The sequence below is a fragment of the Sturnus vulgaris genome, chromosome 9 (genome assembly GCF_052056855.1).
Source record: "Sturnus vulgaris isolate bStuVul1 chromosome 9, bStuVul1.hap1, whole genome shotgun sequence".
In the NCBI taxonomy this organism is placed as follows: Eukaryota; Metazoa; Chordata; class Aves; order Passeriformes; family Sturnidae; genus Sturnus; species Sturnus vulgaris.
In genome coordinates this window covers 25197478-25211258 of record NC_142251.1, presented here as the reverse complement: position 1 = coordinate 25211258, position 13781 = coordinate 25197478, and the positions used below count along the sequence as shown (strand labels likewise).

The 13781-nt window shown below is 45.9% G+C and overlaps 1 protein-coding gene across 2 annotated transcripts in view; it reads right to left on the bottom strand.

The window, feature by feature from the left end:
• The window catches only part of PLA2G4A (phospholipase A2 group IVA), a 70544-nt gene extending 64765 nt beyond the window's left edge, over positions 1-5779 (bottom strand). For both annotated transcript variants that reach the window (XM_088170193.1, XM_014884299.2), the window contains exon 1: positions 5713-5779. The gene's annotated coding sequence lies outside the window, so the exon portion shown is untranslated. The remainder of the gene's footprint in view (positions 1-5712) is intronic.
• Positions 5780-13781: the final 8002 nt, after the last annotated feature.

Here is a 13781-nt window from a genome sequence, read left to right as displayed (position 1 = left end):
ACAATTTCCTGCTCCCATTTGTGTCAGGTTTTTCACCAGCACTGTCCATAAGTCACAGCTGTAGGGCTTTAGTCACACGGGGAAAACCAGTTTTTCTTCACAATACAAGTCCAAAAACACCAGGTTTGAGAAAATTACAGAGTCCTGCATTTATCAGGATATAAAGGAGTGTTACACTCAGTGCTATGCTTAGAAACTCATTACCCATTCAGCTTGGACTAAGGAGAAAAAGGATTCAAAGAGAACAACAGCACATGAATGGTTAGTTCTGTATTTTATAGAAATTGTCTAAGACGAGAGATGGCCACTATTGCAATGTTCACTTAAACACACACCCATATTGATCAAATTAAAGAACAGATATGCCTCAAAAGTCTTTTAAAATTCTCCATTATAAGCTAGATTTGAAAAACAAAACAAAAGAGGATCCAACCAGAAAGTTTCTATTTAGTCACATTCCACAGGTCTCCAACTATCTTCTCCCCAAAATGTAGTTTTATGTTGTTTCTTCCAGGACTGCCAGATCAGGCAGCAGCTGCTGGCTTTGCATAGAGCTCCAGTTTTGCATGTGAGGTCCAAAGGCACAGTTTTTGGGATGGAGCATGCAAAGTGACAGTGCATGCCACAGCCAGCACTGCTCCCTGTTCAGTGCAATCACCCACAGGTGCTGTTTGCTTTCCCCTGAGATGGGGCAGAATGAAACCTCTGCTTGAGGGCATTTATTTTTCGCATCCACTTGACAGTGCAGAAAGTTAAATGCATGAGACACAGAGTTTTAGTAATTAAACCCTATTTATAATCTCTACCCTTGAGAAACAAACATGGTAAGGGGGGGGGGGGGGGGGCGGAAGCACCACCAAATCAAAACTAATTTCACACCAAACCTGTAAGGCCAAATCTTTCTATTTAATGGTCTGGTCAAGGCCATGGAGCAGATGGGAGGAGACAGCCTGAACATGTGCATCCAATTCTTACTCCATCAGCTCCATCTATCCCAACATTCCACTTATCAGTCCTGTCCTTCATGCATGTTTAATAAAATGCAATCTCTTAGGAGCTGGGACTGACGCCTACTGCAAGAAATACACATTTGTAAAGATTATTATAAGATCTCTGTGTGTGCATAAATATGGACCTTTATAATCCCAGTAAATATAAAAGGATAATTTATTATAGAAGTGCACATTCCTACACATCTTGGCAAAGGTTATGAGCACTGATAATACTCGTAGAAAAAGAAATTAGAGTCTTACTGATTTATGCTGAAATCATTCTAAAGAAAATACCAGATGAGTATCAAAGATGAGTCAGCTCAACAGCTTTACTATCAGATAACCACAAAAAAACACAGATGTGACTGATACATCTCAAATAGTTGAGAACTTGTGTATGTGGAAGCTTTTGACCCTATATTTTGTGTCTCCTTCCTAAACTTGCATATTTAGAGAAGCTGGAAAGACAAAGATTTTTGTTTGCAGGCTTAGCTGTATTTTGAAAAATACACTTTCAGCGTCCTACGATGAAGTAATGTTGTTATCAGGAGCAAAAGCAGCTCTGTATCCTTCTCTCCAAATTACCCAGTGCTACCACTCATCTGGAAGGAGATGAAACATCACAATTACAGAGAGCTTGCAAGGAGAGATGTGCAGCCTGGACAGCAGCCCAGTGCTCAGAAACACCACAGGCACCACTCACTCAGCTCCAACACCAGCCCCAGAGACTCTGTCCCTTGCTCAGAGCAAAGGGCACTCCCAGCACATCATCTCTGTGCTCTGAGGGATATGTTTGGAATCACATGGACTTTATCATGGAAGCACCGGATTTTCCTCCAGGGATCACTTAAAGAGTCTGGGACACTCCCACACTGACTCCTACTCCAGCTGTTTGTCAGTCCAGATCCCAAAAACATCCTTCCCTACATGTGCTGAGAGCCTCGGAATTACCAGGACGCAGCAAAACTGTGAGCTGAGATGGAAGTGTCACCCCCACAACCCACTGTCTGGGAAAGGAAAACATTCTGGGAGAAAAGCTGCAGCGTCTGTGTCCCCTGGTTAGGCTGCCAGCTGAGACAGGACCAGCACAGGCTGAGGAAGCACCACTGCTGATAGCCCATAATGGAGCTGTGAGAAAATGAATCAAATCTGTACATCTATCAATATATGGCTGATATTTTCCCCTCACCAACACTGCGGGCTTATTTTTTACAGGAACTGTGTCATTCTATATAATGCTGCAGAAACCCAGAGTGATACAGGTTGGAAGGGACTTTAAAGCCCATCCAGTTCCACCCCTGCCATGGGCAGGGACACCTTCCACTAGCCCAGATTGCTCCAAGCACCATCCAACCTGGCCTTGGAAATCTCCACAATGCATTCAAGTTGGAGAACTAATTCATATTTCTAAAAAAAGTCCATGAATTCTCACTTGCAGTATCGCCAAAATATTTTTCACTGGAGTAGAATTTACATGTTCACGAGTTTCTTTTGCTTTCCCCATATTCTGTTTAAAAAATAAAATAAAATACTGGAAGCTTTTGGTGCTCGGTTGGGTCCTGCTTTGGGGACCACTTTCCCCTGTCCTAAAGCCCACCTCCCATCCCTGCCTCATAGACTGAGTAACTCTGCCTCAGACGTTGACACACAGGCTACTGGAAATTGGTACAGTCAGGAAATTTGGGTCATCTCTCTGAGGTAAACAGCAAATGAAAACCCTCAGGAAAGTCTGAATACCAAGGTGGTGAGGGGCTACTTTTTTTCTTCTTTTTAAAAAAGGAAGAATTCTTTCGAAAGTATTCTGTTACTACATCACATTATTATAACCTAGGGCAGGGATGAGGTAATTTCCATTACCAAGGCAGGTTCTGGGATTTGTTTTTCAGACTACTGAGGAAGAGACAGTTATATCACAGTGCTACAGCAAACCCAGACAAGAGTTCATCACCTCACAGCAAGATCCTGCTGCCCCTGCTCATCAAATCAAAGACAAATTCTTCCACAAATTATGTGGAGCTTCTATTTAGAAAGAGACAAATGAAATAAAGCCAGACTAGCTGCATACTCAGATCAAAAGGATGTCTCGTGAGTGGCCCCCAGGCTTTAACTGGGAAGATGAATCCCCAGCTGAACCAGACCTGTAGGGAAGGACCTGCTTTTATTGCTTACATCATGTCCAGACTGTAAGATACCAATATTTTTGACACGTACTTGCCCATCAATGTCAACTAAACAATTAGTTAAGAGTTGAGTTTTGCTCCCTCAAGGAAGGCCACTCCCCTTCCTCAGATACACAAGATAGGGAGACTGCTCCACAGCAGTGTTATGTGTCAGGTAAAAAGTAAATTGGAATTTAATCCCTCAACTCCACATTCACCACAGGCCATACCATACTCTGAGCATTTACCTCTTGAGCTAGAAATTTTCCAAGGAAAACTAAGTTTTTCTCATATTTTGTAGTCAGTTTTTATATACTTGAACTTCTGGGAAAAAGGGGAAGACACCTCCTTCTCTGGCTGCTACTTGCTGCTATCCCTGCTATTTTCCAACCCAAGCCATTCAGTTAACTTCATGTGAATTGAATTCACAGCTCCCAAGTCTCCAGTTCCACTGCCAGCGCTGTCCTGTTCCAACCTACACGGAAGTCACCGAGGTTGCCACATCCCTCAATATTGCACATCAATTCAAACACTGCAGCAGAGCCATTCCCATTATTGCTGCAGCAATGTGCATCCAGAAGGTCATTTCTGCATTGCACTGGGTTCAGCCCTTGGCATGGTCAGGAAGAACTGAGGGTATCCAAAGTGTCAGTGAAGTCTGCTCAATGGCTTTGCCTCTGAGGGAAATACTCAATGTTCACCCCATGCTCGTGATTTTTCCCCTTTGTAGGATGAAAATTCATGAATTGAAGGGAAAAACTATGGCAAAACCTGAAATATTTCCCACTCTTAACTGGTTTAGGCCAACTGGCAAAAGTAACCTATTCAAAGTGCCATGAAAACTACATTCAGGATAAATATGTTCAGTGAAACATATTCAAGTTAAGACGAAATCAAGTATGCAACCCTAGTGACGCAGCAGCATTGGATAACTGTTTTTTCTTCTCTTTTTTTTTTCCTTTTGGCTTTTTTCTAATTTTTTTAAAGAAAAACAAGTCATAAACAGTGCTTGGTGCCAAGAGTCAAACTGTGTTTTTCCAGTGCAGATTGACTGGCCATGCAAGAAGAGATTAATTTATGTGATTCAAGCATAAATCAGTATTTGCATTTCTCTTTTGTTATGGATCCCTTCCATAGGGGAACAAGAGAGTGCAAAAAGGTGAATAGGGCCAACGTGAAGATTTGGGGATACAAGAGTGCTAGAAGAGCATTTATCTCTACTCCATATATTGAAAACCTCTCACTAAGAAAAGAAAAGAAAAAAAAAAAAGCACGGCAATTTTAAATTCATGCTTTCTGCCTGAAATCCTTAGCAGGCTGAACAACTCTTGGTAACCACAAAACAGATAATCCCATGCATCAGTAGCTTCACATGCATCTAACCCTAGTGAAGTGCAGAACAGCATCTTCTGCCAGGAACACCCACTGCAGTTACAGATCCTACCCACACCCTGTTCTTCCCTTGGGGTTCGAGGCTTTACCGGGAGTTTGCATCCCATCATCCACGTGGGAAATACCACACTCAGCAGTTCAGGCAGCCAGAGGGATTTTCCCCAAAGCGAAGGCACGAGGTGCCTGTGGACACGCTCCGGGCAGGGGTCACACCGGCTCCCCAGGGAAGGGGACAAGCCCCAGTGCAAAGCCCTGAGCTGCCGGGGGGAGCACGACCACCAGCACAGCAACTGGTCCAGCACGGAGGGAGCGGCTTCTGCACTGGGGCAGCGGGACTGGCCAGAGGCTGGACAAGCAAATCACCTGCACCTGTAAGGGTGGGAGCCCGGTGCCAAAGAAACCCAGGGAGCCCCATGAAAACCAGGGTGTTCTAGGCCAGGCTGGACGGGGCTTGGAGCAGCCTGGGATAGTGGAAGGTGTCCCGACGAATGGCAGTGGGTGGGACTGGATGGGCTCTAGAGTCTTTTCCAACCCAAACCATTCTGTGATTTTGGTCCGTGATCACACCAGTACAAGTGAGCAGAAACCTGCTAAGGGCCGTGACCAGGAACTCTTATAGGTATTTCTCTCTCATCAGACCCAAGAGAAAATCTGCTTTCGCAGGCATTTTACGAAATGTTCCCTCTGCAGCCGCCCTGCCGCACTTCCCCACAGCTCGCACGGCCGGCTGCTTCACCGCCGGTGCCCGTGCCAGCCGCGGGGACAGGGGCCGGGCACGCACCGCCGCCCCGGCTGGGGATGGATCTGCGGCACCTGTGCAGGGAACCCGCGGGGGTCCCGCTCCCACCCCGCTCCCCCCGCGCTGCCTCCCCCGTACCTCTCGGAACGCTCGCCGCGGAGCGAGCGGGGGCGGGCGCACCGGGGCTGCCTGCGCCGGGACTGCGCCCCGCGGGGGCTCCGCCAGCCCCGGGCTGGACCGTCCCGTCCCGCCGCGGGGGCGGCTCCGCACGGCCCCGGCGCCGCTCCTCGCCCGCCCTACGGCCGCTGCAGCCGCGCCCGGCCGCCGTGACCCCCGCTGCCACCCCGCCCTTACGGCTGCCCCGGTGACCCCCGTTCCCACCCCGCGTTCACGGCTGCCCCGGTGACCCCCGCTGGCACCCCGCGCTTACGGCTGGCCGGGCTCTGCCGGGCGCGTCCCGCTCCCGCTCACGCCGCAGGCGACTCCGCGCTGCGGGCGGGGAGGGGCCCGCGCCGCCACCGCCTCTTAAGGAGGATCCAGGCGCGGGCCGGGGCTGTAAGGGACAGCGGCTGTGTGCGGGGACAGCGGCTGTGTGCGGGGACAGCGGCTGTGTGCGGGGACAGCGCTGTGTGCGGGGACAGCGCTGTGTGCGGGGACAGCGCTGTGTGCGGGGACAGCGGCTGTGTGCGGGGACAGCGCTGTGTGCGGGGACAGCGGCTGTGTGCGGGGACAGCGCTGTGTGCGGGGACAGCGGCGGGGCTCCGTCGGCTCCGTCGCTCTGGGCGCTGCGGTGACCGGGCTGAGGGCACGGAGGAGCCCCGGGCGCTGCCGTGGGAAGAAGGGCTGGCGGGCAGCGCTTGACCGGAGCCGGAGCGAGCGACTGATGTGACAGAAAATATTAATCAAATAAATGGAATTTGCATTAAAATACCTCTTGCTTTAAACACCGCTTGCTATCGCGGCGGCGGTGGGTGTTACTGTGGAATGCGCCTTCTTCGAGGTGTTTAATTCAGCAGCTGTGACCACAAAACACTTTAATTCTCTGCAACTACCTCGTGAACATTTGCACGTGTAACACTTTGACTTAGAGACGGTTTTGAAAGGATGGGTGTTGAAACAGCGGACTGTACCCTGTGAACCTCAAAAGGTCCACCAAGGTGTTGCTGGATCACTGAGTCCCCTTTGGTCCACTTTACACTTCCATCTAAAACATGGAATTTTAAGTAATTATTAATTCCATCACTTTCACCCTCCATGATGATTTAAAAAGACCTTAGAATTCCCTTCCATTCATTCGCATTTTTTCTGTTTTGCTTTAATAGATTTAAAACTGAAGTGTTTTGAAATATACTGAAATTGGGAAATTTCTTTCTAAATTGTATTTATTGTTTGTCGCATTGTTTCCTGCTAAACAGGGAGTGGCCTGAAACTGAAGAAGGGCAGGTTTAGATTAAGAAAGAATTGTTCTCTGTGAGGGTGGGGAGACCCTGGCACAGGTTGCCCGGAGAAGCTGTGGTTGCCCTTGGATCCCTGGAAGTGTCCAAGACTGGGTTGGATGGGGCTTGAAGAAACCTGGGATCGTAGAAGGTGTCCCTGCCCATGGCAGGGGGTGGCATTGGATGGACTTTAGGGTCCCTTCCAACCCAAACTATTCCATGAGTCTATGATCCTTTGATTAACACCTGAAAAAGTATTTCCCACCTAGGCTTCTGGAGTTCAGAAGGAGTCAGTGGGAGAGTCTGATGGCTCAAACTTCAGCTGCTTCTCGCCCATAACCTGCACTCTTAATATGACACTTCTCAAAGATGCCAGATGTTCTCCAGACACACCAAAAGACGAGACTGAGTTTCACTTCAACGTTGACGTCAAACTCTTTCCAAAGACCCATTTTTACGCTGGGGCTTTGCACAAACTCAGTGCCTAAATTGGAACTCACTTCTTTGAAAAATGTGGTCACAAAAAAGCAAAGATAAAGGGTGGAAGAAAAGGCTTAAATGACTCAACCAAGACCTCCTCAAAGTGCAGCAAGCCACAGGATACTATTCTACAAATGAGGGGCACAGAACTGGCACTCACATTGTATTAACAAAGTTAAGTGTACAAGCAGTTGCCACAATTAGAGGACAGCAAGCCACTCCCCCGCACAAGGCAAGCCGGAATCCTCATTTTCTCCATTATATTACTGGTCCCCTGCAGTGATGCAGTGAGGGGCTGAGCCTCTCTGGCCACCACTGATGACTTAGTGGTCTGTCTCATTTATGAGGGGAAAAAAGCAGGGTAGGGAAGAGCTGCCCTGTAAGTCTGTCACAAAGAAGGGCAAGTGTATGTTTAGAAAGCCAGTCTAGGACTGCCAGCTCAGAAAGCGCCTGTTTGATGTGGCAGCCTCCTCCTCCGCATCCTCAATGTGACATTTGAGGGAACATTAACCAGAAACATGCAGCGAATCCACGATGGTGCCATTATTTGGGTTCTTTTGTTTTCCACGTCAACCACTGTCTGAAGACCACCTTGTCTCTTGGTAGGAAAGGACTCTGAAATGTGTCAGACGAGCTCAGTATTGGTCTGGAGACATGCAGAGATGACAAAAGCATGAATAAAACTGTTCTCATTGAGTTAGTTACCCTTTGTCTGGGGATTGACCAGCAAGGCTGAGGGTCTGACCCCCTTGTCTGTGCTCTAAATCCTCCCAGTGTACTTATTTGAAGTACCCAAGGGATGCCCTGCTGAGCAGGAGAGAAGCAGAGTTCCCAGCGCTCAGGGGTGACCATGAGTGCCCAGGGCAGGTATCACCACATTCCTGGGGGTCGTCCCTTTCCACCTTCTCCCTGGCACAGCCCTGCTCCAGCCACAGACCCGTGTGGAGCCCCGTGCTGCTCACAGGTCTGATCAGCCGCCCCTGAACTCTGCCAAGGAGGGGGCATCTGCAAACCCAGCGTTTATCTCTGACTCTCTTTCTCAGCATTTTGAATCTCTCCAAAGCACGATTCCCAGAGGACGACTCTGGTTATCATTTTTGTGGTTTTACAGATAGCGAAAGCTGGAATAAACACAACCCCCAGCAAACAGGGGAACTCCAGTATTTCCATTAGAACTCCCAGAGTTTGTTCTGATTATCAAAATCCCGATTTCTCCCTGGTCAAGGAAACAACTCAGACTCCTAAGGAGCTGATAAGGAGCTGAGTAATTAAATGTCAAAAATTCCTCTTCCCTTCTTGTTGACGCAAGGAGAAATAAAAAGCTTTTTTTATACCTTGTGACTGTTCTTGTTACTTTATGTAATTATTTTTTGTCTTAATCCTGTTTCTTCAAGAAAATTATGGGTAAGGTTTCATGATTTATTTTTCTTCCCTGTGACAAAGGAAGTTTAGCAGCTACCTTCCCCCATCCCTCATTCTTCTCCACACACTGCAGGTCCTGTGTTGTGGGGTGCCTCACCAACTAACCTTGGAACGGGTTAAGAAACCTCTTTCCTTTTTCTTTTCTGTGAAGTTCGTTTTTTCTAGTTTCAGGCTATTTCAGCCCACTCAGAGCTGCCTGCTGCAGTGTCCCTTACCCCACCTGCCGTCTGTCCAGAGCTGCCAGAGTCTCCAGCCTTTGCGCTGCCTCCTTGGCTTCCTTCCCTGCCTGCAGCTGCTCCGCAGTGGAAACAAACTCTGGAATACGGCCAGGCAATGCCAGGATGTGGAAAAGGGCCGTGAGAGGCACCGAGCACACAGAGGTCTCTCCTGAAGCAGAACTTTAAGGGAAGCCATGCCAAATTACAGGGCCCCTCTTATTGTGTCCTCAAGGGCATAGCTTCAGGCAAACCATGGAAAAGGGAGAGTGGGAATAGCAGGAGAAACACGCAATTGAGTAAACAAAAAGGGGTATTTTGTCAGATGCTTCACAGAAACCCACTATTTTCTTCCAGACATTTCACCATGTATCAGAGAAAATCACTCTTTGATCAGGCTCACAGACATGAGGTATCCCATGGAAGGCTGACATTTTCTCTTGTCAAGATAAAATATCTCTCCTCTTGTGGTGAAAATCATTATCTATAGCACCATGAGGTGGGGGGACTGTAAACTTTCTATTAAGATTTCTCCTAGTGCAAAATAGCCATTTGCTCATCCATTGCATCTCCTGACATGGTTTAGCTGGGGGTCTGCCTAAAGCAGGATTTTCAAGCTGGTGCCTCCTGTCATTGACATCTGGGAAAGTAAATGCATTCCTTTTTTCCACTTTACTCCTTTAGACAATTTGTCAGATACATCAGGGCTGCAGAAAAATGGCTTTTCCTCCAAGCCAATTTGCCTCTGCCCTTACTACCCCATTCCCACATGGAAATATTTCCCCTATGACATAAAAAATAAGTAATAATTCTGGAGGACTTTCCACTGTGAATGAGAAACTTTTGCACTTCTGAAGGGAGTTCTCAATCAGGTGTCTGATTCCTTGATATTCCTCTCCTTTCTCTCCCTGCTTCCACCTACAATGTGGTTTTCTGGGGCTCTGCCACCCATGGCACTTACAGAAACAAACATAAAGGGCTAAAATAACAGCAGGTTTCAGTCACAATCCTGTGATCCTGAAATATCCCCGGAGTGCTTGAAGTGCAGTACGTCGAGGGAAAGCTTCATATTAAGGGAGAAGTCAGTCCCTGTAATTGCCTGCTATTGTATCTATGGTGTCTGGCCTCACAAAATGATAGGATAACAGGAGAAGTGGCTGGAAGGGACCTCAGGAGGCTCCTTTCCAACCTCCAGCCTCAAAGCAGAGGCAACTCTGGGGTCAGACCACGTTGCCCAGGGCTTGGTATTTCCAGCTTTCCTAGACAGGAAACTGGGTTTTCATATGACTTTGACTTGTGACTTTTCAACAAATCAGAATAATTTTATACCAAGACCGATCCTATTTATACTGGGACATTTTAAATGAGATGAGTACAGGATCAAATATTCTATTAAATTATTTCCAGGAGTACCACTTACATTATGGATGTAAATAAAATTGCCTCAGTCTAAACAAAAAACACTCACTAAAAGAGGCAATAGACAAAAAACCCCAAACATTTTAAGAGCATGAATGGCATGAAGCTCATTATTCTGAAGATCTGTTGTCCTCACTGTCATTTCCCACCTGCCTTTTTTTCCCAGTAGACAGACAGCTGTGCCCAGCAGTTTCCCCTTGATTTCCCGTTGAAAAAATCATGTGGTTATCACATATTTATAGATATAATTTAATGTTCCCTGGGAAGAAGTGAGGACTCACAGGTCCAGAAGTCTCAGTTCTGTCCTATAACCATTATTAGAGAAATAGTGCAAACAAAAAGCTACAAGAATAGAATTCAGTTTGAAATTTAAACTAAAAATTAGTAACTATTGAAGACCTTGTGATCAATACATAAATCAAAAGAAATTAAGTCAACCCCACTCCTAAGAAGTGCAAAGAACTCCCCCACGTATCACAAGAAAACTGAGAGGAACACAGTGACTAAATTGGAGATATACTTTTTAGGGGATATATTTTCATTAAATAGCTGAAGGTGTTTGGACAACCTTGTTTGCCCTTTTGAGAGTAATGGCACCATAAACATTCACTTCACACTCTGTTATTAACATCATGGGTCGCTGGTTTTATGGTTCATTCAGGCTCTTCAAAGACAACACTTCACTTAAAGGGTAACTTGCTCATTTCCTCTCTCAAATGAGGCCCTCTGTTCTAATGCCTTCTTTTTCTTTCCATGCAGCCATTACTCTTTCCTTCTCTGTTGACTAAAATCAATGTGAGCTCTGCTGTGACCATGAGAGCCTTGGTTCCACATCAGAAATTATAATGGAAATCCAAGAGCAGTACAAATCTCCAGGTGTGACAGACCAACGAGAAGCTCTGGAGAAATGTGTTTGCTGAATTTTGCATCTTCTGTTGACAACAACTGCCTTAATCTCTCTGGGTTATTTTGTCCTCGTTCTCCTGACTGTTACTTTGTTTGTCTCACACCCATTAACTAAGTTAGACATGAAAACCCCACATCAAAGACTGATATGAGACACTACATCAGGCAGACGGCTGCATTTATTTTAAATATGTCCTAATTTTCAGGAAACTTCCTAGTTACCATCAAAGTTTTTGGCTATCAGGAAATCTTATTCCCTAATGCCCTAAATCTATTATATTGTTATGACAAAGGCAAAGCACATTGAAACATTCCCTAACCACAAAGAAACACTCTGTATAACAAGTTAAAATAGGACAATTTTTTAACCAGTAGGAGTTATGGATCCTCAGTCCTTTTCCATCATAGTAAAAAAAAGATATTTTTGTGTGCTGAGGCTGAATTTGAATTTTTAAAATACTTCTAGAGAAGCAGAACCTCAATGTACTGATTCAGTCTGGTACCAAGCATCAAATAATCAAAAATAAGTCTTATGTGGAACAATCTCCCAACCTGCTGTTTTGGGAAGACTTGAGTCCAAATTTGCAGAATACACAGAAAAGTGAACAATTTTTTACATCTGCAGAATGAAGAAATTGTATTTTTTTTCTAGCTTGGTTTTTGTTTGATGCTGAGGAACAGATCAGCTGGAGGTTAAACATGTTTGCCTTAATATACAAATAAAAACAAGGAAATCAGGAGCCAGCTGTTTCTCAGGTATTGTACAGATTTGCATATCTCTCCCTGAGAAACTATGAAATCTTTTCTCTGTCTTATAAATGGTCAAAGGCACTCTGGATTAAGAGCAAACCTAAAGATTTCTCACTGACAGCTGACTTTGTGAGTTGCTGTTCCTTATCACATTGATTCCTGGCAGTCAATTCTACTCAGTCATGAATATTTCCATTATTTATTTCTGAAGTGGAGGATCCTTGTGATTAAAGACGTCTGCTCCCAGAAATAGCTGGAAAACATTAGGATGAAGCAAACATCACCCACACCACCATGCCTGGCAGGAAGCCGTCAGTCTCCCCAGAATAACAGAGAGATCATTTAGCAAGCAGAAGTTAAGAAACAGAAGGAAAACCTGGAAATATCCAAAGCTACCATCACACACAGATCAACACAGAACTGCTGATAAATACATGGTGCATGCAGAAGGATTTTTTTACAATTCTACAGACAAACCTGGGCATTCCAAGAAAAAAAAAGTGCATTCCATGTCTCAGGACCTGACTATCCCAATTATCCCTTTTTGCATAATATTGAGTTACAGTAATAATCTGGGTAATTTTCCTATATCTTCCCTCATTCTCTTAAACTTTGGAGTCTGCTGGTATCCCTGGTGCTTCTGCTCAAGGCAGTATGAGGAAAGAAAGGCTTCCAGCCCTGTGATCCCTGTTCTGTAGCTCCATGGACTCATGCTCTGTGCTGGGACAGACGGGTCTGGAGGGAGGAAGGCGTGGCCTAAGGCAACTATATTCCTAAAGAATTAAAATCTCTGTGGTGGATGACTCCTAAACATGAGCAGTGCCTTGGGATTTTTACTCATTACCTCTCACAGTAATGAACTGACCCTCTCAGGATGAGATAGATTTTTGTTACATAAGAAAATTGAGGACATCTCTATGATTCTGTGAAAAGGGGGGCTTCTTCCCCACAAGTAGTGTCTTTTCTGTGAGGGCCTCTGTCCACAATCCTGCCTTTAAACACCATCTCTGTCTCACCCACTGCCGTGGGGGAGAACCAAAGATCAGAGTGCAGAACGCCAGAACAGGAGGGTCAGGCTGGAGATCAGGGAAAGGTTCTTCCCCGGAGGGTGCTGGGCAGGCACTGCCCAGGCTCCCCAGGGAATGGGCACAGCCCTGAGGCTCCCAGAGCTCCAGGAGTGTTTGGACAATGCTCCCAGGGAGCACAGGGTAGGATTGTTGGGGTGTCTGTGCAGGGCCAGGGGTTGGACTCCATGATCACTGTGAGCCCAATCAGGATATTCTCTGACCCAATGATTCATGCCTTATCTACTCACCCCTTACAAGTATCATTATCTACTGGAAAAGAATACATAGCAATTTGCCAAAGAAAACAAACCTTATTCAGGAATTAATAGGAGGATGTTATTATATGATAGAGCATAATCCTGTTTATTAATGACTAAATGGGAGCAACAGCTTAGTCCTCAATGATTATGCTTCTTTATATTCCTGGGTTTTCCCAAAATAAATTCTGTGAACGGACTCTATATTTACCATGAGTCTAACAGGGCTAACTCCTGTGGAGGTGCCATGTAAAACAGCTGAAGAAAAAATACCCACTGATTGAAGCATGAACTGTTTTTGTCAGTATGTGAGTATGTGACATGGGAATGTTTCAGTATGACAGACCAGCCTGCTAGTGGCAGAAGGACACAGTCCTGTGGTAACAAGGTACTCAGATGTGCAAATTGTTAGAAATAGTCTGGATGCTGAAAATAAGGAGTTCAAAGCAATTCTTGAGACATTTGCAGAATTTCTCTTTTCGTTGTTCCACCTTTTCTTTGGGGGAATTCTGCCCAGCTGCCCTGGTGAAACAGTGCTGACTGCAGA